Raw genomic sequence first — 20,178 nt, forward strand, 5'->3', positions numbered from 1 at the left:
AAGTATTTCCCCCGAACCATAGTAAGCCAATTCTTTGGATTCGGGTTCACACTTTGATCATGGTTCTTGGTGATCCATGCATTGGCATAGAACTCTTGAACCATTAAGATTCCGACTTGTTGAATGGGGTTGGTAAGAACTTCCCAACCTCTTCTTCGGATCTCATGTCGGATCTCCGGATATTCATTCTTTTTGAGTGAAAAAGGGACCTCGGGGATCACCTTCTTCAAGGCCACAACTTCATAGAAGTGGTCTTGATGCATCCTTGAGATAAATCTTTCCATCTCCCATGACTCGGAGGTGGAAGCTTTTGCCTTCCCTTTCCTCTTTCTAGAGGTTTCTCCGGCCTTGGATGCCATAAATGGTTTTGGAAAAACAAAAAGCAATGCTTTTACCACACCAAACATAAAATGTTTGCTCGTCCTCGAGCAAAATAAGAAAAAAGAGAGTAGAAGAAGAAGAAATGAAGGAGATGGGAATGGCTTTTGTTTTCGGCCAAGAAGGGGAAGAAGTGGTGTTTAGGTTGTGTGAAAATAAAGGGGTGAAAATGGGTTTATAGAGAAGTGGGGGGTCTTGGTTCAGTCATGTATGGGTGGGTTTGGGAGAGAAAGTGGTTTGAATTTGAAGGGTGAGGTAGGTGAAGAGAAAGGTGGGATTTGATGAAGGATGGATGTGAGTGGTGAAGAGAAAGATGGGATTTGATAGGTGAAGGGTTTTTGGGGAAGAGGTGTTGAGGTGATTGGTGAATGGGTGAAGAAGAGAGAGAGTGGTAGGGTAGGTGGGGATCCTGTCGGGTCCACAGATCCTGAGGTGTCAAGGAAAAGTCATCCCTGCACCAAATGGCATGCAAAAATGCGTTTTTAGCTATTTCTGGCGTTAAACGCCGGGCTGGTGCCCATTTCTGGCGTTTAACGCCAGCTTCTTGCCCTTTTCTGGCGTTTAACGCCAGTCTGGTGCCCCTTTCTGGCGTTAAACGCCCAGAATGGTGCCAGACTGGGCGTTAAACGCCCAACAGCTAGCCTCACTGGCGTTTAAACGCCAGCATGCTCTCCTCCAGGGTGTGCTATTTTTCTTTCTGTTTTTCATTCTGTTTTTGCTTTTTTCATTGATTTTGTGACTTCTCATGATCATCAACCTACAAAAAAACATAAAATAACAAAAGAAAATAGATAAAATATAACATTGGGTTGCCTCCCAACAAGCGCTTCTTTAATGTCAGTAGCTTGACGGAGGGCTCTCATGGAGCCTCACAGATACTCAGAGCAATGTTGGAACCTCCCAACACCAAACTTGGAGTTTGACTGTGGGGGCTCTGTTTGGCTCTGTTTTGAGAGGAGCTCTTCATGCTTCCTCTCCATGGTGATAGAGGGATATCCTTGGGCCTTAAACACCAAGGATTCTCCATTCACTTGAATGATCAACTCTCCTCTATCAACATCAATCACAGCCTTTGCTGTGGCTAGGAAGGGTCTGCCAAGGATGATGGATTCATCCATGCACTTCCCAGTCTCTAGGACTATGAAATCAGCAGGGATGTAATGGTCTTCAACTTTTACCAGAACATCCTCTACAAGTCCATAGGCTTGTTTTCTTGAATTGTCTGCCATCTCTAGTGAGATTTTTGCAGCTTGCACCTCAGAGATTCCTAACTTCTCCATTACAGAGAGAGGCATGAGGTTTACACTTGACCCTAAGTCACACAAGGCCTTCTTGAAGGTCATGGTGCCTATGGTACAAGGTATTGAAAACTTCCCAGGATCCTGTCTCTTTTGAGGCAGTTTCTGCCTAGACAAGTCATCCAGATCTTTGGTGAGCAAAGGGGGTTCATCCTCCCAAGTCTCATTTCCAAATAGCTTGTCATTTAGCTTCATGATTGCTCCAAGGTATTTAGCAACTTGCTCTTCAGTGACATACTCATCCTCTTCAGAGGAAGAATACTCATCAGAGCTCATGAATGGCAGAAGGAAGTCCAATGGAATCTCTATGGTCTCATTTTGAGCCTTAGATTCCCATGGTTCCTCATTGGGGAACTCATTAGAGGCCAGTGGACGTCCATTGAGGTCTTCCTTAGTGGCGTTCACTGCCTCTCCTCCCTCCCAAAATTTGTCCATGTTGATGGCCTTGCATTCTCCTTTTGGATTTTCTTCTGTATTGCTTGGGAGAGTACTAGGAGGGAGTTCAGTAATTTTCTTGCTCAGCTGACCCACTTGTGCCTCCAAATTTCTAATGGAGGACCTTGTTTCAGTCATGAAACTTTGAGTGGTTTTGATTAGATCAGAGACCATGGTTGCTAAGTCAGAGGTATTCTGCTTAGAATTCTTTGTCTGTTGCTGAGAAGATGATGGAAAAGGCTTGCTATTGCTAAACCTGTTTCTTCCACCATTATTATTGTTGAAACCTTGTTGAGGTCTCTGTTGATCCTTCCATGAGAGATTTGGATGATTTCTCCATGAAGAATTATAGGTGTTTCCATAGGGTTCTCCCATGTAATTCACCTCTTCCATTGAAGGGTTCTCAGGATCATAAGCTTCTTCCTCAGATGAAGCTTCCTTAGTACTGCTTGGTGCATTTTGCATTCCAGACAGACTTTGAGAAATCATATTGACTTGTTGAGTCAATATTTTATTCTGAGCCAATATGGCATTCAGAGTGTCAATATCAAGAACTCCTTTCTTCTGACTAGTCCCATTGTTCACAGGATTTCTTTCAGAAGTGTACATGAATTAGTTATTTGCAACCATTTCAATCAGCTCTTGAGCCTCTGTAGGCGTCTTCTTCAGATGAAGAGATCCTCCAACAGAGCTATCCAAAGACATCTTGGACAGTTCGGAGAGACCATCATAGAAAATACCTATGATGCTCCATTCAGAAAGCATATCAGAAGGACACTTTCTGATTAATTGTTTGTATCTTTCCCAAGCTTCATAGAGGGATTCTCCTTCCTTCTGTCTGAAGGTTTGGACTTCCACTCTAAGCTTACTCAATTTTTGAGGTGGAAAGAACTTTGCCAAGAAGGCATTGACTAGCTTTTCCCAAGAGTTCAGGCTTTCTTTAGGTTGAGAGTCCAACCATGTCCTAGCTCTGTCTCTTACAGCAAAAGGGAATAGCATAAGTCTGTAGACCTCAGGGTCAACCCCATTAGTCTTGACAGTGTCACAAATTTGCAAGAATTCAGCTAAAAACTGATGAGGATCTTCCAATGGAAGTCCATGGAACTTGCAATTCTGTTGCATTAGAGAAACTAATTGAGGCTTAAGCTCAAAGTTGTTTGCTCCAATGGCAGGGATAGAGATGCTTCTCCCATAAAAGTCGGGAGTAGGTGCAGTAAAGTCACCCAGCACCTTCCTTGCATTGTTGGCATTGTTGTTGTTTTCGGCTGCCATAGGTTCTTCTTCTTTGAAGATTTCTGTTAGGTCCTCTACAGAGAGTTGTGCTTTGGCTTCTCTTAGCTTTCTCTTCAATGTCCTTTCAGGTTCAGGATCAGCCTCAACAAGAATGCTTTTGTCTTTGCTCCTGCTCATAAGAAAGAGAAGGGAACAAGAAAATGTGGAATCCTCTATGTCACAGTATAGAGATTCCTTTAGGTGTCAGAGGAAAAGAAAAATAGAAGACAGAAGTAGAAAATTCGAACTTATCAAAGAAGATGGAGTTCGAATTTTGCATTAAGGAATAGTGTTAGTCCATAAATAGAAGGATGTGAGAAGAAGGGAAGTAATTTTCGAAAATTGAGTGAAAGATTTTGAAAACATTTTGAAAAACACTACTTGATTTTCAAAAATAAGAGTGGGAAAGAAATCAAGTGATTTTTGAAAAAGATTTTGAAATTAGAAATCAAAAAGATTTGATTGAAAACTATTTTGAAAAAGATGTGGTTAAGAAGATATGATTAGTTTTAAAAAGATGTGATTGAGAAGATATGATTTGAAAAACATTTTAAAAGATTTGATTTTGAAAATTAATGACTTGGCTATCAAGAAAAGATATGATTCAGACATTAAACCTCTCTCAACAGAAAAGGCAACATACTTGATATGTTGAATTAAATCATTAATTGATAGCAAGTATCTTTGAAAATAGAAAGAAATCAATTTTGAAAACATATGATTGAAAAGATATGATTTGAAAAAGATTTGATTTTGAAAAACTTTGAAAACTTGAAAAAAAATGCATTGAAAACAGAATCTTCCCTCTTGTGCCATCCTGGCGTTAAACGCCCAGAATGGTGCACATTCTGGCGTTTAACGCCCAAAACTATACCCTTTTGGGCGTTAAACGCCCAACCAGGTACCCTGGCTGGCGTTTAAACGCCAGTCTGTCCTTCTTCACTGGGCGTTTTGAACGCCCAGCTTTTTCTGTGCAATTCCTCTGCTGTATGTTCTGAACCTTCAATTCTCTGTATTATTGCCTTGAAACGACACAAATTGAAAATATTTTTGGATTTTTAATAATGAGAAATAATCAAAATGCAACTAAAATCAAATATCAATGCATGTAGGACACCAAACTTAGCAGTTTGTATACTACTGACACTAATGGAGTGCATATGAGACACACAAAAACACTCAAGTCAAGAGAATTCAAAGATTAGAGTAAGAAATCATCAAGAATTATTTGAAGATCCTTAAGACACATGAATGAATGCATGCAATTGACACCAAACTTAAAATGAAACACTAGACTCAACAAGAAACATACAATATTTTTGGTTTTTATGATTTTGTAAAAATTTTTTTTGTGCTTTTTCGAAAATTAAGTGGAAAAGAAGATAAAGGTATCAAAATTCTTAATGAGAATTCCAAGAATCATGCAATGTTTAGTCTAAGACTCCGGTCCAGGAATTAGACATGGCTTCACAGCCAGCCAAGCTTTCAAAGAAAGCTTTGGTCCAAAACACTAGACATGGCCAATGGCCAGCCAAGCCTTAGCAGATTACTGCTCCAAAAGCAAGATTGATAGAAATCAACAAGCTCTTGTGATGATAAGTTGAAACCTCGGTCCAATGAAATTAGACATGGCTTTACAGCCAGCCAGACTTCAACAGATCATCATGAAACTCTAGAATTCATCTTCAAGAATTCCGAAAAAAAAATACCTAATCTAAGCAACAAGATGAACCGTCAGTTGTCCAAACTCAACAATCCCCGGCAACGGCGCCAAAAACTTGGTGCACGAAATTGTGATCACAACAACTCAATTAATCCATAAACTTGGTGTTCAACACCATGGCATAAACACAACTTCGCACAACTAACCAGCAAGTGTACTGGGTCGTCCAAGTAATAAACCTTACGCGAGTAAGGGTCGATCCCACAGAGATTGTTGGTATGAAGCAAGCTATGGTCACCTTGTAAATCTTAGTCAGGCAAACTCAAATGGGTATGGTGATATGCGAATAAAACATAAAGATAAAGATAGAGATACTTATGTAATTCATTGGTAGGAATTTCAGATAAGCGTATGAAGATGCCTTCCCTTCCGTCTCTCTGCTTTCCTACTATCTTCATCCAATCCTTCTTACTCCTTTCCATGGCAAGCTTAAGCAAGGGTTTCACCGTTGTCAGTGGCTACCTCCCATCCTCTCAGTGGAAATGTTCAACGCACCCTGTCACGGCACGGCTATCCATCTGTCGGTTCTCGATTAGGCCGGAATAGAATCCAGTGATTCTTTTGCGTCTGTCACTAACGCCCCGCCCTCAGGAGTTTGAAGCACGTCACAGTCATTCAATCATTGAATCCTACTCAGAATACCACAGACAAGGTTAGACCTTCCGGATTCGCTTGAATGCCGCCATCAGTTCTAGCCTATACCACGAAGACTCTGATCTCACGGAATAGCTGGCTCGTTTGTCAGGCGAGCACTCGGTTGTCAGGCGATCAACCATGCATCGTGTATCAGGAATCCAAGAGATATTCACCCAATCGAAGGTAGAACGGAGGTGGTTGTCAGTCACACGTTCATAGGTGAGAATGATGATGAGTGTCACGGATCATCACATTCATCAAGTTGAAGAACAAGTGATATCTTGGAACAAGAACAAGCGGAATTGAATAGAAGAACAATAGTAATTGCATTAATACTCGAGGTACAGCAGAGCTCCACACCTTAATCTATGGTGTGTAGAAACTCCACCGTTGAAAATACATAAGAACAAGGTCTAGGCATGGCCGAATGGCCAGCCTCCCAATGATCTAAGAACTAGATGTCCAAAGATGATCAAAGGATCTAAAATGATCCAAAAATGAAAATACAATAGTAAAAGGTCCTACTTATAGAGAACTAGTAGCCTAGGGTGTACAGATATGAATAAATGACATAAAAATCCACTTTCGGGCCCACTTGGTGTGTGCTTGGGCTGAGCATTGAAGCATTTTCGTGTAGAGACTCTCTTTGGAGTTAAACGCCAGCTTTTATGCCAGTTTGGGCGTTTAACTCCCACTTTGGTGCCAGTTCCGGCGTTTAACGCTGGGAATTCTGAGGGTGACTTTGAACGCCGGTTTGGGCCATCAAATCTTGGGCAAAGTATGGACTATCATATATTGCTGGAAAGCCCAGGATGTCTACTTTCCAACGCCATTGAGAGCGCACCAATTGGGCTTCTGTAACTCCCGAAAATTCACTTCAAGTGCAGGGAGGTCAGAATCCAACAGCATCTGCAGTCCTTTTTAGTCTCTGAATCAGATTTTTGCTCAGGTCCCTCAATTTCAGCCAGAAAATACCTGAAATCACAGAAAAACACACAAACTCATAGTAAAGTCTAGAAAAGTGAATTTTAACTAAAAACTAATAAAAATATACTAAAAACTAACTAGATCATACTAAAAACATACTAAAAACAATGCCAAAAAGCGTACAAATTATCCGCTCATCACGCGACAACTGAAGGAACGGACAGGCGACAACAAGAGCCTATACTACAACTACCACCGAGGATACGGGCATAAGACCCAAGATTGCTTCGATCTAAAGGACGCTCTCAAACAAGCCATCTTAGACAGCAAACTCGAATCATCCGAGATTCCAAGAAAGTTGATAGAGAAAGATTAGCAAAACATGAAGGACACAACCCCAGGATAATACGACAGCTAACCCGAGAAATTTCAGAGACTAACCCCACCATAATAGTAAACGTAATCACAGAAAAAAACGTGTCAAAAAGTCAAAATCAGCACTAAAAAGGATCATAAAGTCGTAGCCGTAAAAAATCAAGCACCAACCTCTTCCTTTCCAGCAGCAATCACGTTCTCGCTCGAGGACTGCCAACACGACACCTCAACGGAAGACGCCCTCTTCGTCTCGACAAGGGTTAGACCGGACTAGTGAAAAGAATATTGGTCGACATCGGAGCTAATTCCAACATCCTTTTCAGAGGAGCTTTCAATAAGTTAGGTCTCTGAAATGAAAACCTGCAAAGCTACCGCAACGTGATAATCGGTCTCGAGGATAACTTCCTCAAATCGGACGGTTCCACAGTGTTACTACTAACCATCGTAGTCGGAGCCAGAGGAGAATCATACTCTCTGAATTCGTGGTCCTCAAGGATTCCACTGCCTACAACATCATCCTCGAAGAAAGAAGATCAACGATCTATCTGTCGTCATCTTCACCAAGTTCCTAATCCACTCTTTTTTAATTATATATACTTTTTATTTTCTTCTAAAATTACTCCAAAATTCTTATTTTTTCTTATCTAAATATATGTAAAATAATAATGATTAATTGTTCAAAATTTGAGAACTAATCAAAATCAAAGTTACATATTTTTCTAATAATAGTTAAATCACCACACACAATGACACTTGCAGAATGTATTTCTTCTAGATTCAATAGCTTATCAATTCAACTATAAAGCAAAACTATAAAAATCAATTATCCAAATCCAATAAAGAGAAACAACAATCCAACCACAAACCTAAACTAACCAAAATAAAAAAGTTTAGGAAAATAATAATAATCTTTAACAAAAATCACATGCTAGTGATGTAAAATTTTATTATCATCCTTCCCAAATCACAAAAAGCATCTAGAAGTTATAAAACTCATAAATAATAAAAGGCATTCATAAGTAATAGAATGAACTTATGCTTATTATCTAAGTATTTGAAAAATAAATATCAATACTTATGGATGACAAATTATAAAATTTTATTGTCATCCTCTCGCAAATCACAAATAACATTCAATACTGATGAACCTCCTAAACCATAAAAAGAATCCATAAGGAATGACCCTAAACTTATTATGTGTGTTTGAAAAATAAACAAAAATACTATTTGTATGCCATCAAAATTAGTTACTACATATTTGTTGTGATTTCTTCTAAACCCAAGGTAGTAGTATGGGTTGTTTACCCTTGATTAGGTGTTACCACCTTAGCCACCCATCAAATAAAATAGTCAAAGTTTTTTTATTAGTCTTATACCGTAGTGTATGCTTAGTTGTTTTCCTTATTGTAGTGTATACATCCTATATTATTCAATGGGGGTAATTTGCAATTTCACTTTTCACCCCTAAAAATAAAAAAAGCCTCCATCTCTGTCTTTTATTCACCTACGATGCTTCCCTAGCTCAAAGAAAAAGCCTAGCCTCCACAGATGCTCTTGTCTTCAAATTATGTTATTGTCGCGATGTTACCGCCGCCATCGAATGTGGTGCGGCCGTAAACTAAGGTTTTGTGCCTTCACAAGGGAACGTTGTCACTTTGTTTAGCTCCCACTAGCGAAATCTTTGTTTGTGATCAAACTATATCTGGTTCAACCTATTTTACCATCGCCATGTTACCGCCATCATCGAATGTGGTGCGGCCATAAAAAAGGTTGTGTGCCTCCACAAGAAAACGTTGCCACTTTGTTTAGCTCCCACTAGTTAAAGCTTTGTTTGTGATCAAACTATATCTGATTTAGTATTTTTAGGATTCGAGGTGAGTTTAATTTTCATGAAAGTATCTGTCTTTTCCTTTTTTCTGTTTAGGGACAACTTATGCTATTCTAGAATTTGGATTTGAAGACACATATGCCATTGCTATTTTGTGAATAGGTTTTAGATTTTGAAATTAACTCATTAAATTGGCCTAATAAACAATTGGATTACTTTAAATAGGGTTGGATCTTTGAATTATGATCATATTTAATTTGTTAACCCGATTTGTGTTTTAGTTTTTGGAAAATTATAGCTGCTATAAATTATGATAGGTTAGTTAATGTCTTATTGCAAATTATGGTTAACAATTGGAAACATTGTCAATTTGTCATATAATTGATGTCATAAGTTCTCTTTATGCATATTTTAGTTTGTTTATTCCTAAACACGATTTATTTATGTCTTCAGAAATAACCAAATATATTTATTTATGTTTGACTCACCATGTTTGATTGTGCTAGGTATAAAATAATGTCTACATGCAAGGATGATGTTAAAAATGATTCTGACAATGAACTGGGTGATGATTTCAATTATGAACTGAATTCAGATGATAATAATGATGACGATGATGATGATGATGATTATTCATTAGATGTTATTAGCAAGAACGAAGATGATAGTGATGTTAAAAGAATAGCTAATTTAATGGTGGAGGACATTTGGAGCTTGGAGTTTAGGACAGAGGATGAAGCTTGCCAATTTTATAAAGCTTATACTTGTTGGCATGGCTTTGTAATGAGAAAGGATGACGTCATTAGAGATAAGGAAGATAAAATAATTTGTAGACAACTTGTGTGCAATAAAGAGGGGCGCAGAAATATGAGGTATCTTGACTTGGAGAACAGATCAAGGGAGGCAAGATCAATCACGTAAACTAAGTGCCCAACGCGGCTTAAGGTTAAGCTTGACTATAATTGTGGTAGATGGAAAGTATCATGTTTTGTTGAATGTCACAATCATGTATTGACTCCTCTCTAATTTGCACATCTCGTTCCAACCAATCATCATCTTACTATAACGGATAAAGTCCAAGTGAAAAATCTTCACTAATTTGGTGTCAAGGCATGTCATATTATGGGATATATTGCATGCTAGAAGGGTGGATATCGTTATTATGACTTCACACACAAAGATTTATACAACCATATTGACCGTTATCATAGATCAAAAGTTAAAAATGGGGATGCAAATGCCGCAATCAACTATTTGATTGGCAAGTCAAACAACGGTCATTTGTTCTTTGGAAAATATACGTTCACTAGTGATCACATGCTCAAGCATATATTTTGGGCAGATGGCCAATCAATTGTCGACTATCAATGCTTTGGAGATATTGTTGCTTTTGATTCCATATACTAGAAAAATAAACACAACAAGTCGTTAGTCATATTTTTCGGATGCAATCATCATAGGTAGAATATTATTTTTGGATGTGGTTTACTATTGAATGAAATGACAGATACCTATAAGTGGTCATTGGAAACCTTTATTGAACCGATGTGTGGGAAGCTTCCGAAAGCAGTTATAACAGATGGAGACCTTGTCATGCGAGATGCAATAAAGAATGTTGTTCTTAATGCGACTTATGACTTATGCGAATGGCATCTTCAGAGAAATGCATGTGAAAATATACAAAATCCAAATTTCCTATAAAATTTTAAGGGTCTAATATATGACAACAATGACTGTAAAGATTTTGATCGGAGATGGGAGGCCATATTGGAAAAGCACAACATTGTTGGGAATACATGGATGGAAAAAATTTACAAAACTCAAACAATGTGGTCCCATTGTTTCCTATGAGAACAATTTTTCGAGTACATTAGAATGACGTCATAGTGTGAAGGTATAAAGTCTTTGATTAGATTTTACGTTAATCGCAAGAATACACTGATTGACTTCATGCATAACCTAGATTGGGCATTAAAGGAATATAGAAAGAACGAATTAGTAGCTGACTTTAAATCTCAATGCTCTAAGCTTGTAATGATTACTTTCTTGGAAGTTTACGAAAGATTTGCTTCAAATTGTTTCACTTGCAACATTTTTAAAGAAATACGTAACGAGATTAAGAAGGCCGAGGCATTAAATATCAAATTATTGTCTATGATTGTGGACAAGGTTGAGTTTGGTGTGACTACTCTAGGAGACCTGATGAAAGATCGACGGGTGAAACTCGATAGATGTAATAATCTATTTTCATGATCTTGCAAGTTGTTTGAATCCGTGACGTTCCTTATAGCCACATTTTCTGTGCCATGAAGTATGAGAACCTCCTTGACTTTCCAGAGTATTTGATCTACAAAAGGTGGAGTAAGAATGCAAAGAATGATTTTAGTAGTATAATAATGCATGTGAACAACGACGTTGAGAGGGTCTTAAAGTTTTAAGTTGGTGCATTAGTATCCAATTGTAGCAAGCTCTGTGATCTTGCTTGTAAAAATAATGTTGACTTTGAAGAAGTTCAGTCAGAAATTGTTAAGCTAATTATTTGTTTACAGTCACGTAAACATGACACGTCCCTTCCAAATACAAACGTAGAAGGAATTAATTATCCCTTTGTTGTTAAATGTAAAGGAGCTCCTTCCTGTAGATTTTCGTGGAGGAAAAAGAGAGCATGCTCGAATTGCCATAGGTATGGCCATTAATACAAGTGATGTCCAGATTGATGCACAAGACTAAACAAGCTAACCATTGCGAGGCAACAAATGAGTATGCATTAGCTAAGGTTGATTTCACTCAACAGAAGAATGGCTTTGAGGATTTTTCATAATATTCGTATAATATTTTCATCAAGGATTGTGTCTGTTTTACAATGATATTTAAATCTAATATCATGTATCACATTCTTTAGGAAATGTCTGTTAAATCTACCAAGTCTTCCACTATTAAGTCCAAAGAATTATCATGCCCAAAGACGAAGGTATGAGTTATTGTTTATAATAGATTGGATATTATTGAAAACAATTGAAAATTTATTTTAAAACCATTTAAATAAGTTAAGCTTTACTGTTCGTCTAGGGGTTCAAAAAAGGTGGAGCAAGGAAATGTATGCCCAAGAACTGGAGGAATGGAATGTGTAACGACACGCTTGATGAGATCATTTGTGCATTTTGAACCTCTTCTATTTTTGAAACTACCTAACTAACTAATTCCCCTTCCTTTTATTTTTGTTTCAACAAGTGCATAATGTCGATGATAGTAGGGTTTTGATGGATGTCACGAACATAAATCGCTTGGATAAGGACTACTTACACTCTTTACATAAAGTGAGTAAAACTTTTTTTTACTTATGTACTTAATGATTATGTTGGCATTTTTGGAGATATAAAGTCATGTGTTATGAAAATTCTTTAAAATTAGGAGGTGAATCTTTCACACGAACAAAGTGGATACATGTTTGCAAACCATGAAGGCAACAATGCATCAATCGATCACAAGAATGGCTCCACACATGTGATCATGTCGTTGGATATGGGTATCCCTCGCCAATGCATTATGTCAACAATTAAATGTTGCACATGACATTGTTTGCGGTGATGCATAGGAGAAGTTAATAAGTTGGCAACTTTTAATGTTAGACATTAGTTCATTAGCAACTCTGGATTGAATAGAGATATTATATGGTTCAACATTGCAATAGGGAATTCTTGTTTATGTTTTGCTAAAACATTGACATAAACCTTATGATTCCTTTAGGTTGCAAGTGTATTAATTTCTGATAAAACTAATTTAAAAAGTTGACACAAACCTTGTGGTCTTCTTTATTATTTTATCCCTTGGTTTTAAAATTTATTTAAGAGTTGACATCCCATTTCTGAATTGGAACGACAAAAGATGAATGATTTTAGTTATTTTTATTCATAAATTCAATTAGAAGAAATAACTAAAATTTAAATTCAACAAAATCTTTTTTTTTTGTAAGTTTCATAATGAATTTGTTTAATATGATGGTACAGCTTATAATAGGCTAATAAACAAATCCATTATGAATATTGACTGTGGTCTACCATTATTAAAAAAATTATTTTAATGGTAATTTATTTTATTTTTAGTTGCAATAAAAATAGACTCTAAAAATTTATCACTAAAAATGACTTTTATATTAAGGAATTAATGTTAACTGTTGTTAACTGAGATTAGCTCATATAGTGCTACTTTTTTATTATGATTAAAAAATTAAAATTCGAATAGATTTCATATTAAATTTGAAATTTGAATTCCACCTACTATGAATACATTATGGAATTCCAAATCATGATATTAAATTTCAAATAGAAATGAATTCTTTTTCAGCAAGAATTACTTCCTCATGGTGTTTAACTAGTTCACAATCATATTTAACTAGTGATTCAATGGTTGAACCAATGACGCATAAAATAAAAAACAGTTGTATTCAAATATGACTTATTTTTATCCTTTATCTCGAATTAAAATTTATAAGATATACTGTATAAGAAAAATTTGGGATTATTGCAATAGTTTCCTATAAGAAAATAGTCAACATAATACTTTGATAAGTGATAAGTGAAAGTACTTTTTAATACTTCAACGGACAAAAAGTACTTACATGGCAAGAACTTTTTCGTTCTAAAAAAATATTCATATGTAAAAATTTTTATGATTTATTTTCCTATGTAGCATGAAGGCAAACATTCTATCTTTTATAGTTAATAAATTAACAAAAAATCAAAATTATTGAAATTTAAATTTCATTTATAGTTTCCTTTATTATCCGAACCGATTTATATACCAACGAACGGGTGTTCCTTAAGTACTCGAGTTCCAATACAAGAGTTACAACCTTTGGTGGTTTACCATAAAATTGAAATGTTATCACTCATCATCACTATTGCAGAGTAACAATGGGAGATAAACCGTTTTTGCATTAGGAAGGTCTCCACGATCGTGTTTTATCATTCACGTAACAAGTCCAAATTTCTGTCCGAAGTAAGCAAAAATAGAACGATCATTCAGGTATTTATCCTCATAGTTATTAGAATCGGACCGGATTTGCCAGTTCGACCGAAAATCTGGTGAACCATGAACCTTGGAAAAACCTTCAGCACTCTTGCCACTAAGCCAGACTTCTTCTTACTCTATTGTAGGCTAATAATAAAGGAAAATTATCACATATACCTCCAATTAGGGGTGTTATCGGTTCGGTTTAGTTCGGTTTTGGACCAAAAATTAACCGAACCGATATGTTCGGTTCTTATAGACACTCAATCGTTCGGTTTGCTGCTTTTATAACAGCCGAACCGAACCGAACCAACAGCGTTTTGGTTCGGTCAGTTTTTTCGATTTTTAATTTCTAATGAGAAAAATATGAATCACAATAATTAGAGGTTCAAAATAGTCAACAAACTAAAATAATAAGAGTAAAACATTAAAATGGTTAGGGGTTAGGGATTTTTGTTGTTAGGTTAAAGATTAAAATGGTTAAAATATTGAAATGGATGCATATGTTTGGTTCGGTTTGGTTCGGTTCGGTTTCTATCGAGCCAACCGAAAACCGAACCGAACCGATCGGATTTGTCAGAAAAAAAACAAAAAAAAAACTGATTTTTTTTGTTTTCAAATCGGTTGTTGTAATTTTCGGTTCGATTTACGGTAATTTTTAGTCTGGTTTGGTACCTTACACCCCTACCTCCAATAGAAGATGGAACATGAAGTTCATGTGTACGAAAAGTTATCCAGTAGGAATTTATTTTTTATTGAATGGGAAAGGACTAAATTAACTATATTTAAAGAGATAAAATGTCAAAAAAGGATAACTTTGAAACCTGGTAATTAGCTTGTAGCTGATTGATGTAAAACAAATGGCAACCTTAAAGATATTGGGACATTAGGATTTTTTTTAAAGTCCAATGCCTTTTTTTCCGAGGTTGTCAGAATTATTCGTAATAAGATATTGGCTACAATAAAAAGGTCTTGTCAATAAAATTTTTATTTATCCAAAATCTAGGCATAGGTAGGAATTCCTTCAAAAATGGAATTTTTTAGAGAAAAAAGAATCCCACAAACAAAGAAATTGTACAATACAAATAGTACGAAATAACTACTATTTACATGATTATTGAAAATATCAATGCTACTACTTACTATGCAAATTCCACTAGATTAACTTCACTTTGCTTTTTTGTGGCGAGAGATTAACTTTATTTTAATCATATTTAAAAGTTGTAACATTTATATTTGGTAAATTAAATTAAAAATAACTTTTAATAAATACAAACAATAATAAATATATTTGGTAAAATAATTTTTAAATTTTAAATGTACTATAATAAACATTAGGAAGAAGGGACAAAAGTACACCTGAAAGTTCATACACTGGACAGTAATACACTTGAATCGTTTAATGAGTCACGCGTACACAGTAATTATATACTCCGGCGGACAAAATTACCATTCCGGCCATCAGCGTATGACGTGGTTAGTTTGAGCAGACAGGTGGTTCTATTTTATCCTTGCTGGCACGTTCACAGTGAGTGACCTAGACATTTAGTGCCAACTCAGAAATTACAATTTATTTTAATGATTAATTAAAATAAAGCCTTCCTTCTCTTTTATCTTCAGAAAGAATATGCTATGTGTGAAATCCTAACACCTTAACCAGTAATTAAGAATATGGGCTCACTCTAGAAAAAATTGAGTTCTTTATCCCTAAATTATGGTAGCGCTGTTGGTGGCGGATCTTCGTTGTTGAAGAAGAAGAAGAAGAAGAAGAAGTTTGAGTACAACAATGGCAAGTATTTGCAAAGAATTGAAGATGTGGTACTCAAGTCTGGAATAGAGTGAAATCCAGACAGATCCTTGTGGTTTGGCTGGACGAAGTAGAAGGAAAACAAGAAATGTGGGGACAGAGGTTGTATCTAAAGAAAGGCCATTGAAACAATCATACCAGAAGATGAATGAGCTTACAGAGTGTGCCATCGAATTGAAAGAAGATGTGCAACAGTTACAAAAGACAGTTAATATGATTAAGGGTGAAATAAAGTGTATCAAAAATATGGTTGTGGGCATTTGTTTAGGGTTGAGTTTTTTAGCATTATTGATCACCTAACCTTGCATTGAAGTTTCTATCAATCAGAATATTTGTTAATTTAATATCTCTGTGGATCACAAGTGGTGTTGATGAATGAAGGGTATCAATTTTCTTTGCAGTTTGCAATGCCAAACGAACCCTTCTTCCCCAATTTGGAAGCTTGCTGTTATTGCTCTGGATTTTGGACAAGATATCAATCTCGTTATCAACCTTGTTGTTGCTGATGATGAACTCTGGTGCAGATGCAAAGGAAGAAGAAGAAACCATTACAGCTTTATAGACATAACCATGGCTTCCTTTGCTGAGGAGCTTGCGCTCTGAGAAGCCATTGGTGGCAGCTTTAAGGTCACTGTAATGAAAGTGTTAGATCTTGATGGGTTTTTCTTTTTCTTTGTTGTTCTGTTTTTTTTTTTTTTTGAAGTGGTGGCGGTGGAAGAAGAAGAAAAAGAAGGTGATGGTGTGAGAGAATTAGAGGTTGAAACTGCGGATTCAGCCCTGTAAAAGAAATTGAGGTACACCATCAATCAAAGTTTCAAGCTTTTGGTGTGAATCAATGAAGGGGTGGAAGAGAAAGAAGATGTTAGGGTTTCACCCTTAATTTTGCCTAATTAATCATTAAAATAAATTAATTTTTTTGAGTTGGCAATAAATGCCCAGGTCACTCACTGTGAACGTGCCAGCAAGGATAAAATAGAGCCACCTGTCCGCTCAAACTAACCACGCCACACGCTGATGGCTGGAATGGTGATTTTGTCCGCCGGAGTGTATAATTACTGTGCACGCGTGACTCATTAAACGATTCAAGTGTATTACTGTCCAGCGTATGAACTTTCAGGTGTACTTTTGTCCCTTCTTCCTAAACATTAATGTAAGAATTAAATTTAGATATTAATTAATAGACGAGATTATATTAGACTTTTTAATTTTGATAAGTATAAGCCAATTTTTAAAAACTCCCTTCAGGTGCTTTTAAAAGAATCTAAGATATCTAAGTGAGGAGAGAGAAACTATGTCATTTGAGTTATAGCTTGTTCATTGGCAATATGTCTACGCTGGTTCAAATCCAGCTCGGCCCAATAATTTGCCGATCCACCATAAAAAGATATAACCATTTGTTGTTCTCCGGAAATGGCTGATATGCTCAGATATGGGAGAAAATAAAATGTGATAAGTCTTTAGAGATCTTTTTTTACGAACCATATATACATATAAAATTCAAATCTTGGCTACTAAACACAAACCTTAAATATATTGTACTTAAACACGTTGAAAATATTCTGACACGTAAAGTATTACCAAAAAATTATTAAATTAGCAATGCAAAAGAAAACCAACGTGGGAACATTAGCAGTAATTAAACTATCTTCGGTTTCTTATTATGTTTTCTTTGCAAATAAAATTAACATGCAAAAATATTTAATTTTAAATATTTTGCTAACTGACTTTTCTATCAAAGACTCAAAGTTATCCTTCTCAATATTTCATTCATTTATTCATTTAATTTAAGTTTTAAATATCTTAAAATATTTTAACTTTACCCATTTAAATATTCCATCCATAGTGTATAATAAAAAAGTTAACACAAGTATTCAACTACATTCATTTCATTTCACCATGATCCCATCCCAATTCAGTCCATCGTTACCTAAAAAAGCTTTCTATCATAATAACCAAAAACATACCTAAACCCAACAAACACATTTGGACAAAGTAAAGTAAGCTCAAAAAGTTTACAAATCAACTAAAGCTAACACCACGGCTTGGCTTAATAGCACCTTCACACAACGACCTTTTACTGTACATGGTCAGAGAAGAAATTGAATGGACATTAATACTTCTAACTGCATAACAGGTCTCAATCCCACCATGACGCCATCATCTTGATGATCACTCAAACACAACTACCAACATCTTGACCGTTAATGTTATGTATGTTATATCCTAATGGTGGACATGAACGGAACATTATATTCATGTCAAGTACTGTGGAATATGTGAACCGCTTCCAATAATAAAATATATAATAACCAAGTTCATATGAGTAATGTTCTAAGCCTATAATCTTACAATAGTTCATATGTGTAAGGTTAATTTTATTTCTATGTAACATTTTTCTAGTTTTTTTTAGATTAGACCCATTAAATTAAAGGCTAATAATTTATATAAATTATATATATATATATATATATATATATATATATATATATATCACATTAAAGCAATGAGCTAATAAAATTTATATATAATTTATTTAAATTTAAATAATATGAAATATTAAACATTAATTTTTATTTTTTAATAAATATTGTATTATAATTTTATATATTTATTTAATTATTACCGAGTTAAACGGTTCGACCACTGACCCATCGATTGAACCACTAACCCAATAATACAATAACTTTACCAGGTCAATTGCTGGTTCGGTTTTGATAACTGTTTATCCTAATCTAGCATCTACTTTACTCTATAACCACAAAAATATAGTTTCATATAAACATAAGCAATTTTTTCATATAAGGGTTTCTTTAGTGTTTGATTTTCTAACTCCCACATTAGCAATTGTTCCTGAGTAACCTCCTTACTTTTCTTTCTCTATATAAGCTGGTAAATAATCGTGATTATTTTTGAAATTGAAATGTGTGATTGATAGGCAAAAGAATAATGTTAAAAGGAAATGATAGATAGTAAAAAGATAAATATTGTGGCAACCTGAAGGTGACAATGAAAAAATCATGATGAACCAACCATTTTTCCATAAATATATACATATGCTGATAATAGTATAGTAATAGGATTACTGATAAATTGTTTTTAAACTCTAAAAATTACTTTTATTAACATATGTACAATCTGGCAACACATATAAGAATTCAAGATAATGCAGAAAAACAGAATACTAGATTAGGTTCATACACTAATTGGAAAGTAGAGAGACACTACATTCATTTGGTTAGGTTCATGCACTAATGGGCTATTCTTTTCAATGAAAACACTAACACACAGAGGATACTAAACCCTACACAATTCATCATAACATATACTATTTAATAGCAACCCTAATAACTCTAAATGAAATCATGCTTCAATCTTCAGTTAGGTCTATATGTAAACTTGGTTGGACTGTTGCCTTCCTCACTCCTAATTTGAGTTACTCTTCCTCATACTAAACACCTTTACCTTAGGCAATGTTTGAAAAGATGCTCTAGGTAGTTGGTGAGAATATGTAGCTACAACAGGTAGGAGATACTGGGAGAATACAGAAACAAGAGGTAAGACAACTTAAAAAGATCCAGGAGGTGCTATAATAGGAGTCTCAGAATCTGCAACACCAATAGCTATGGTTAGAGCCTGAGAATATGCAATAACAACTATGGGAGGTGGGTGAGAAGATGCAACATCAGGTGTGGTGGAGAGTGGTTGTGAAGATGCAGCAACAGTAATTGTTGGTGGTTGAGAAGATGCTATAGCCACCCTTCCTCAACCCCTTTCTCTGTCCTTGTCTATTCCAACATGTTTTCCTCTCTCAGATCTACAAATATTTACATCAGATCTGTTGACAGGAGCAGCATCACTTCCATTTGCAGCAGCAGCAGCTCCATTAAAAGGAGCAACATCATCTCCATTTACAATAGCAGTAACAGTAGCATCAGACTCTGAAAAGGATATGCAACAAGTATAATACAAAATATTTCAACTATAATATAAACCAGTCAATAACAGCATGTATTGTCACAACAACTATCACATTTAAAATTCAAATATTTCATCTATTACAGTGACTAGTCAATAAGAAGCAATGATTACCTGTCACTATTGGGTTGGGATAATGTCTACTATTATGTCCATATTGTCCATAGCCTCAATTGACACGAAATTCTCATCATTTGAAGTTATCTCAACACTATTGCCTTTCCTACATCCATCAACAACATACACCAAGCAGTGCTTAATAGTTTGTGATATTAATAATCTACCTATTCTCATATAATATCCATCATTCATCAATTCTCTAAGACTTGAGTTCAATTGACAATCTGGATTATAGTACCATATCTTGATATAACCTTTGTACCCTTACTTCTTCAGCTCACTAACTATTTCTTGCAAACTCTATTCATCGAGCTCAAAATACAAGTCTTCCAACACCCTTCCCCCTAAATACTCTAGACCGTGTTTGTATCCTAAAAATTTTCATCGTGATGTA

At 35.5% G+C, this 20,178-nt stretch overlaps 1 non-coding gene across 1 annotated transcript; it reads left to right on the top strand.

Annotated features, from left to right (window-relative positions):
* Positions 1-2,870: 2,870 nt before the first annotated feature.
* On the top strand, positions 2,871-2,978 carry LOC112713934 (small nucleolar RNA R71). The gene has a single exon (XR_003158893.1). It is a non-coding gene; the product is annotated as a small nucleolar RNA R71 (small nucleolar RNA).
* The last annotated feature ends 17,200 nt before the right edge of the window (positions 2,979-20,178 follow it).

This window comes from Arachis hypogaea, chromosome 9, assembly GCF_003086295.3.
Source record: "Arachis hypogaea cultivar Tifrunner chromosome 9, arahy.Tifrunner.gnm2.J5K5, whole genome shotgun sequence".
NCBI classification, from domain to species: domain Eukaryota; kingdom Viridiplantae; phylum Streptophyta; class Magnoliopsida; order Fabales; family Fabaceae; genus Arachis; species Arachis hypogaea.